The sequence below is a fragment of the Passer montanus genome, unplaced genomic scaffold (genome assembly GCF_014805655.1).
Source record: "Passer montanus isolate IOZ18808 unplaced genomic scaffold, ASM1480565v1 scaffold22, whole genome shotgun sequence".
Taxonomy (NCBI): Eukaryota; Metazoa; Chordata; class Aves; order Passeriformes; family Passeridae; genus Passer; species Passer montanus.
Genome location: NW_024366815.1, coordinates 1961472 through 1971422, shown reverse-complemented (window position 1 = coordinate 1971422; position 9951 = coordinate 1961472).

The following is a 9951-nucleotide window of genomic DNA, read 5'->3' as shown; positions in this document are numbered from 1 at the left end:
CCCACGGGGCTCTGGATGCAGCCCAGGACACGTTTGGCTCTCTGGGCTGGCAGTGCCATGGCCGGGGCATGTGCAGCCTCTCAGCCACAGCTTCCCCAAGCCCTTCTGGGCAGGGCTGCTCTCAATTTGTTCTCTGCCCAACCTGTACGCTTTGCCTGGGATTGCAATGACCAGGCGTAAGACCTTGTCCTTACTTTGCACAGACTGACCTCTCAAGTAGGGCCTGTCCAGGTCCTTCTGGATGGCTTCTCTTCCCTCCACTATCAACTGCACCATGCAGCTTGGTGTCAACAGATAGCTCTTGAGGTTCCTCCCATCCTGATACTCTGTGATTCCATGAATCTTTTTTGGTATAAATTTTGGAGCAATGTGTGTTGGTTAAAAAAGGCTGTATTTTTTCTTTTCCAACATTATATGCAGATATATGATTTTAGCATGTGTAAATAGTTGAAATTGAATATGGACCCGAGTGTCACTGTCATATGAACATATGTGCAATAGCAAGAATGCATTATTGAAGATACAATGTCTGCTTAAGATCTTTACAGATGTAATGATTCAAAATCATGGCACTCTAGTGTTTTTGTAACTGTAAAAGAAACATACTATGAAGATGAACTTAAATACTGAAATATGATAATTTGCACGCACCTCAGGCACGGCTTCAAACTGTAGAGTATTTTTTTTAAAAGAAGGGAAATACATAGCATGACTAGGTAATGGTAAACACTTCTAATATCCTAAGTACCCTGGTTGCATTATGTATCAGTTTTTAAGGTGCCTGTATTTTGAAGTAAGTTGTTGCAAAAAGAGTAATACTTTGCCATTCAAAAATGCCAATTATTAACAGTGTAAAAAAGCTTCACATTAATTTCATTAGTGTAGGCATATTTTTAAATCATAGTTAATTGTATGAATTTTCAAATATAATCATAAGGTAAAAGATGCGGTCAAATTCATGATAACTTTGGTAATTTGAATAATTTAAAATGTTGCTTTTTTCCAGTTTGTCTAAAATCTTTACCACTTGGGAGCTTTCTTATGTGCTTATTGCAAAGTTATGTTGAAAACTAAAAGAGAACATGTTTTTATCATACATTCTTTATCATGCTTAAAAAACACATCCCTTAAAGCAGCTAGGAATGAGTTATTCTGAAAAGTAAGTTTTCATGAATGACGTATTCTAGTAATTTTTTTAAATAGTCTGTGTTTTCTCAAGTAATTGTTAATGGGGATCTAACTCTACCTCCTGTGATTTTAGTACATGTGTTGTAACAGTAGTGGTATTTGTAATACATTGATCTGCCTGTTTTGAAACACTGAATTGTTATTATGAAGGAAAAAAAAATATTTGTATAGAAATAATTATATTAATAAATTAGCAGACATACAATAATTGTCAGTTTTGTTCTTAGGTGAATGTCAGCCATACCCACAGGCATTCAAGCTCATGCAATTTCCAGACTACTCAGATGAGGTCACTTTTTAGTTTATGTACTTTATGTTTGTAAAAGCTTGTTCCAAGTCTTAGGCTTGAGTCTTATCAGGGACTGGAAGTTGAGAAGGTTAGTCTCTTTATTCAGAGATTTCTTTAGGAATTCTATGGTAGCACCTATTTAATTTCTTTTTTAACTACTTAGTAGTGCTATCTTGAATTCATCCTTATATGAAAGGTGTTGTATATGTTCTTGGGCACCCATCCACATGAATATTCTTAGACTCTATATTTCTGTTTAAAAAATTTGGATCAGCAGTTTATTTATAAAAATCTTTGGCAGAAATAAAATTCAAACTCTTTGTTTAACTCTTGAGATGTCACTTCAAAGGGATCTAATTCAGGGCCAGTAGAAAAGCTATTAGAAGGAGAGTCTTGTTTTCTGAAAATCTGTGAAATAACCTTACCTACTCCCTGGTGACCAGACAATGGGATTGAGCCTTCTTGGGGCCTGTTTCCCCCCCCCCCCCCTCAGTGAAATGGCTGCAAACAGAATTTTCAGGGGAAACATGGTCAAGATTTTATATATAACAGGTAATTAGTCCCTAGTGCAGATTTCATTGGAATATAGTAATTTGAAGAGTTAACTGTATAAATTAATGGCAGTGGGATTTCAGATTCTAACATAGACATTCTGAGCTGAACATTTTTGATGTTGCAGTGGAGTAAGGGAGAACCAATGGCTGCTTTTTGAGCGCTGAAAAGCTCTAAAGAATTCTCTGTATCATGCTTGGTGTCACATACTCCCTGGATGCTGTTCAGCTGAACAAGGAGTTGATAAGTGAAGTCAAGTTTTTTTCCGTAGTATGTATTGCTGACCAGGAGTTATCCAGGCTCTAATTAAATGCTGTTTATTGGCTAACTTAATGTATGTTTTGAAAATTCATTATGGGTTCATATGACTGAATCTGGAATGCTTTCAATAAAGAAATATGTTGTACAACTGTAGAAGAATAATATTTGCTGTTCACTTGAGCTAGTTTCAAACAAATTTGGTTACTGCTAGAACAAAAAATGCAGAACTTGGCTGGGGGCTGTGTCCCTAAGGATTTACCCCACTCCAGAGAGCTGTTGATACCCTGTCCCTGGAAATGTTCAAGCCCAGGCTGGACATGGCTCTGAGCACTCAGTTCTGGTTGAAGATGTGCTGGCTGGTTGCAGGAGCATTGGCTAGGTGGCCTTTACAGATCCCTTCCAACCCAAACTGTTCTGGGATTCCATGGTGCTTCTCAGACAGATTGTGGCAACCGTTGATGGGTTCTTCCCTGCTGCAGCTCCAGTCCCAGTAGTCCTGCAGCTAAATGAAGTTAAAACTAGCTTTGATATGTTTAAGCGGTGACTGTACTCTAGACTAACAGTGTTCCTCCATCACTTCTGATGTTCCAAATTAGGTGGTTTTAAATACAATTCCGTTGCAAACTGTGCTTTTGGAAACTTGAGTGTTAATGTATTTTTCTGTCAGTGTATATATAGAGTCATACTTATTTGCTGCTAAAGAATGTCAATTATATATTTCTTTATTGTTTCACTTTCTGAATTACTGAGCAGTTAGTGTATACTTCTTGCCATAATTTCTGCAGTTTTCTCTCTATCAGTGAACACCAAAACATGAGAAATCCCACCCAAGTTAAGTACAAATGTTTGAATGTCTTCCTGTCAAAGATTTAAATTAGTAAAATAATGTGTGCAAGTCACAATGAGCTTCAAAAAGCAGTGTGAAAACAGTACCTAATCAGTGTTGGAATTCTTAAAAAGTATGGATAGGCAAAAAGCTGTAGTCAAACTTATTACTCCTACTGGATTTGTAGTTCTCTTTTTCTTAATACATATTTTGATACGTATATTGGGAAATATGTGCCCTACTCAGCTAAGGAGGGGTGCATCTGTCAGCTGTGAAGGGAGGCAGTGGCAGTGTTTTATGAGGGAAGGTAAAAGATATGTAACTTCTAATCTGTGCTCATAGTGATAGTTTGCTTTGGGCAAAGGATGACATAGCTTCTTATTTAACTACAGTAAAGTGTTAAGAAAAAAAGAAACTTTTTGCTTCTATAAACTACACTACTGGAAAAATGATGGTATCTAATCTGACTTTATTTTGCAATCAAGCACATGTAAAGTAGTCATTAACAGTATTAACAGGAATGGTGGAAAGCTGCTGCCTTTTCAATATTTATTTGTGCTATTTTGAAATACAACATGAACAATGATTTTTACATAGGAAATATTAAAAAATATTACTATGATTTTCTATTATTATGGTAATTTGTATTTTATTAAATTTGCCTTGGAATGCTGTAAATATTATGTGAAAAATACTACATTTAGTTTCAATTTTCATTATTGCTTTAATTACTTGAAATCTATGGGGCATTCATAATACCAAATAGAGAACACTTTATGAAGGAAAACTTTTTATGAAGCTCCTTAGAAAATCTGACTGGTTTATTGCAGACCTATAGGTGCATCTTAATTATTAACAATAACACTACTAAGGGGATATATCGTGTCCTAGCTTTTTAATTTTTCTTTGAAATTCAAAAAATTGTTACCTTTTTTAGAGCAGCTTAGTTGTGAATCTTGTAAACTTTCTGAAACTTTTACATTCCTTTTTCCTAATGGGCTCTGCAGGAATATGTGCTGCTTCATGGCAGTCACCTAATACTAGCTGTGCCTCTAATTAAGTAGTCTAATCTGAAGCTGAGACACTCCTACACCATTTGATTATGTTAACAGAAATTCAGCATTCCTAGCAAAAAAAAAAAAAAAATTTGGTACCCTCTGTTTGGGTCATATCATAAGCCCAATCAGGTTTGTTCTTCGTTTCTCTTAGAATGCATTGGAACAAAGTCCTCAGCATGCTTTTGTGTGCATGTGTGTGTTTTAGTATGCAGCTTCAGTTATTTTCTCAGGATAATGTTGTTATATTTGACATATTCCTGTGAACTAGTAGTTTCAGAGTGATACCTTAGCTGTCACTGTAGAAATTCATTATTTTCAATAAAAATACATTATGTTTTTGTAGAGGTATCTGGAAGGTAAGGGAATTCATTTGTAAGTAGAGGTTTAGTAATAGACCTCCATTCTCCAGTGTATATCAAGATAGGCTGTAGGAGTGCTGCTTATGGATAGACTATCTTCTTTTGCCTTATGATACAAGTATGTATGCATAAAGACCTTGTTTTGAAATTCACAGAGTTAAACATTTTTCTTTTTAGTGTTCTGAATTACTGTTGTACTGGATTATATTTTTGAAATGTGTGTTACAATATATATAGTCAAATAATTAAATTGGCATGAAATAAATAATTTCTGCAATACATTTTCCCTGGTGTATTTTAGATATTCATACTTCTCTGAAGTAGTCTTTTAGAGGAACTTGACCTATTTCTTTTTTCCAGGTGAAAGTTATACTTTTATTAAAAGTATATTCATACTTTAGAAGATAATACAACCTTGTTTTGGTTATCATTTTGAATCTTCTTGAAGGCAGATTTAGAAAGGAAATCAAGAAGAATATTGCATACCTGGTGTTGTCAGGGAAACCTGTGAGTACCCTCTGTGCTTCTGGGACTGACTTGGCACTGAGTATTCCTGTGGGGCATAAGGTGGGATGAAAGGTAGGGTCTGTACATCTCTTCTTGTTTTCTGTGAGAACTCATACTAGGACATAATTCCTTCTAGTTCATCCAGGCCACTGGTGAGAATAAAAGAAGATACTGATCCACTGCAGCTGTGAGGAGATGGGCACAGCAAAGGAGTTGACTACATCTCATCTTTCTAATGCTTACACGTTTATTGCTTTTATCTTCCCTACAGAAAAAAAGAAAAAAAAGGTAAAGGAAGAAGAGAATTTTTTTAAAAAATGTAAATATTTTACTATCTCTGTAAGTTGAGGGAGGTGATTCTACCCTTCTGCTCTGCTCTGGTGAGACCCACCACTGCTGCATCCAGCTCTGTGGTCCCCAGCATTAGGGCTGTGGATCTGCTGGAGTAAGTCCAGAGGAGAGACACAAAGACGGTCAGGAAGCTGGAGCACCTCCTCTGTGACGAAAGGATGTGTTGAGTTTGTTCAGCCTGGAGAGGAGGATGCAGCCTTTCAATACTTCTGTGAGGTTTACAACTAAGATAGGGCTCAGAAGGGATGATGGTTTTAAACTGAAAGAGGGTGGATTGAAGAAAAATTTAAGTATTTCACAATGAGAGTGGTGAGACAGTGGCACAAGTTGCCCTGAGAGGTGGTGGATGTCCCATCCTTTGTAACTTTCAAGATCAGGCTGGAGGGTGGTCTGAGCACCCTGATCTAGCTGAAGGTGTTCACATTCATTGCAGTGAAGTTGGAACCTTTACATTCTTCCAACCCAAATTATTCTGTGATTCTGTGAGTGATCTGTGCATATTTTTTTAGAAGTGGTTTGAATAGGGAAGTGAATAATTTTCCAGATGGTTAACCAGCCACACTCTTCCTCCAGACTTAGTGTGACAAGTTACTACTCTTAAATCTACCAATCTGTCTATGCAGTTCAGTTGATGGGAATTGTCCTTATTCAATACTAACTTTCAGTTATTTGTTGTCAGATGTTTATTTGCTCAGAGAACAATATAAATTCTGGTGTTTAATTGTTAGCAGTTGCTAATGAAACTACATTGATTGTTCGGTGGGTTTTACATCTTCTGAAATACCATCTGCCTGACTGTGAAATTACCAGGCTTCTGAATTAACTCTACCCTTCCCTCTGCAGCTCCACCTGCAGAGTGCCATGGTGCTTGTTCATCCTGGTGTCTGCTCTCCATGGTGTGATAAAAATCTTTACCCTTTCTCTCCATAAACATCCTGTCTTTCGCATCGTATTCCGCATTGGTTCATTACTTGCCATGCCTTTGGGATTTTTTGAGAGCTTTATCAAAAAGCCAAAGTTGGTCAGGGCCCAGCTGAGAGAGGAGACAATTTCCCTTCACGGGCAGCATGACCTGGATTGCAAAGAGAGATTCAGCTCATGGACAGAGGTCAGGTAATGGAGTGATTTATGAATGTGGGCTGCACACAAACACAAGAAAAGCTCTCAGGTTCCTCCCACAGAAATGTCTGGTTAAAATTTGTGTTTCGAGTTGCTCAGCAAGATGTGCTGTAATTGAGCCAGTGCCTAGGCATGTCTGTGGAAACCTGCTAAGCCTTTGAAATCCAAGTGAATGCTTATAGTTAAATCATCCATAGTCAAAAAAATAATTTCCAGAGTTTAGGAAAGGTCATCTATTCTAAGTAAACTTCATAAAGACCAGATGCTGGTAGGAATTTTCTGTTCATCTTTTCCCCCAGAGGCTGCTCCTTTCATAAGCATTTGTACTCATGCTTTTTATTTTGGAAGATTTTGCTGGTTTAAAATCTGTCCTGAACAAACATGCTTGAGATTGCCTAAAAAAACCACCAACAAGGGTATGAGCAAAAGTCAGAACTACAAAGCACAATAAATGCATTGATAAGATTCACTCTACTTACAAAGGACAACTGAGGCACAACACGGGAAAGCAAGCAACAACAAAACCAAACAAAATCCAGGCAATCAAAACAGAAATTAATTGAAAACTACATAGGGGGGTATTGTGTGCATGTGTGTGTGTGTAAAGACAGTGTAAACAAAGATGAAAAGGAATGTGGCCTAAAGTTTAACAACACTAACTTGACAGTGCTTTAGCTTAACTTATACCTTAATTTATATCTTAACTTTAACAATTAAGAGAGAAATCACTTGCTAGCATTTAGTCTAAATTATAATTGTAAATTAAGCTAACTTCCAGATTTGCTGTAGCATATGTGCAGAAGGTATGCAGGCAGACATAGTCAGTGCAAGATAAGGTAGCTGTGGAAAAATCTTCCTCAGAGCTCAATGAAAATACTCACTTTGGATGCTTTTGAATCTCCTGACAGGAGAAAGATTGGGCCTTGAGGAGTGAGGGTATCGGCCCAGGACACATGGTGGTTCAGTGATCATCCAGGTATAGCAACCCTGGAATTTTGCTGGCTCTGAGGAGCGTCCCCCTCAGAGGGACATTGCTGGTCACAGGCCCGCTGCGGTCCAGGAGAGCTCAAAGGGCCCCGTCTTGGACTGCTATTTGGGTTGCAAAAAAGGCTTTAGTCATAACAATGTTTCATCTTGGCCACAGTTTGGGTCGGCACTTTCTTTGAAAGTGTGAGAATAGGAATGTTATGCCATTCAGGCCCGAGAGATATTTTCCAAGGCTGGTTATGAGAAAAACAAGCTTGTTAGGAGTTCCTGGGAACAGACAGTGTTTCTGATAAGCTCAGAAAGAGCTGAGCCCAGGTGGTGTTTTCAAGGAAAGGCCTAACAAGCATTTCTCTGATCACGCTGCAGTCTGGAAAGGAATGGCAGTGGGTGCACTGCCACAAAAATCTGTGGGAATCATGAAGATAATGTGAAAGTGGTGTATGACTCCCAACACATTCCAGTGAGCAAGCTACAGCTTTCAAGCCCAGGTTTCACAAATAACACAGGTCTGTTGCATGAGGCCCGTGGCAGCCAGTGCAGTATAGCACCACTCCCTTCAGAGACAGCTCGTGTGTGGAAAGGAATGAGGTTAAGCCAACCTAGGGCAGAGAGAGACAGGACAAAGGAAGCATGTTGAAAGGCAAAGTGAAGCATAGGGGGGCGTGTTTGAGCAGTGGTGGGAAGGGAGGTGTGAGTTCTGCTGGCTCCTGGGGTGAGTTTATCACCTTTTGCTGCTCCCAGCCTCACCATGTATTTTCTGGCCCCTAAGGCCTAAAAATATGCAGCTTTCACTGCAGAGGAGTGACAAAAGCCTGTGTTGGGCTTCATACCATGCCACCACCTTGTAGCTTTTGCCTTTCATTTCTGGTATTAAACCCAAGCACAGTTCATGGCTTGAAGTTAGGGATATCCTGACACAGGGAAATTGAGGAAGTTATTTAGGAGTGTGAGCAATCATGCAATTCAGAGCACCAAAATAAAATATTTGTGGGTTTGCCTCTCAGACAATTCAGTATTGGGTTGGGAAGACATACACACTGGGAGTCAGGCGTTCTGAGCTAATGCTTAGAAGGGCTTCACAGATCACCAGAAACTTTTCCCTGAGCAATAAACATTGCAGAGACTCTACTTAAAGAACACTGATGGAGTGTAAAGCAGTAGCCAAGCAAGTACAGAACAGCAGGACTGGGATCTGCATGCTCAGGGCAGCAGGGTCTGTCCCCCGTACCCACAGAGGTGGAAGCCTTCTGCTAGAGAGGATGACAGCATGAGTTATGGTGAGTGTACCCCTTTCGTAATTTGGAATTAATTTAGAGCTAGAAATAAATAAAAAACCTTAAAAACACTTCCCGAAAATAGGATGAACTTGTTTCCTGTTGAAAGGCTGCTGAAATATAATCAGCTATTCCATCACAATTTACTGGGAACAATAACACTAATGAGCTCTAGGAATTGCCAGGAGCCATAATTACTAATGAGCTATAAGAATTAATAAGCCTGATTCTGCTCTCATTGAAATGAAGGCCTTTGTCAGCAGCAGTAGCAAACCATGTTCTAGGTGGTTATTTCTCTGGGAACTGTTAATGGGCTTGACTGAGCTCATTAGTATATTTGAACAAAGAACAGATATTAAACCAGTCGTTAGACTAGCTATAGATTCTATCCATTGGAGCTTGTTGATCCTTCAAAGAGATCCAAGTTCAGTGTTGCAATTTGAACTTATCTACCATAGGGCAAGATGACACTTCATTTACTTTGGAGTAGATATGCTGATAAATATTAAACCAGCATCCCTCCAGAAAAGTATGCTCAGGAAGAAGACTCAGAATAGCTGGCCCAATGTCACAATGAAGAGATTTGAGCTTTTGTTTTTTGCTCGGAAATCTTTTAGCAATTGCAGAGAACAATAAATTATCACAGTCTGCAAAATTATTCTTGGGTTCCAACAGTATAGTATTAGATTCAAAAGTTGTTTCCTTGGATATGTACACTTGAGATACTTTTGATTTCTCTGTTACTTTAAAATCAAGAACTCCAGCACTATCTTCCATCTTGGCTTCTGCACCAAAATCAGGAAGAACACCATAGCAACTCTTAACCTATGCAGAATCAAGGTTCTGTTGGATTTGATTTTTCTTTCTTTGGCAATATTTTCAAATTTGCTGTGTTTCTGACCTTCTGGTGACAGAAAGTGGTCCTAGAAAGATGCAAAAAACTTTGCTTCACATGGCTTGAGAAGTCCCCAGCTAGTAGGGATGAACTACAGAGACACAAAACACAGGAGTGTCCATCCCAGCTTGTGGCTTGCTTGCAGTAGGGCACTCTGATACAGCACACATCTTAGTTTTCTACAGTAGAGCAGGAAGGATTTAAAAACATCATCTATGTTATGGCAAAATTCTCCTTCAAGGAAGGAGAGATCTTTGAGCATAATAGTGGTATGCCAGTTGAAGT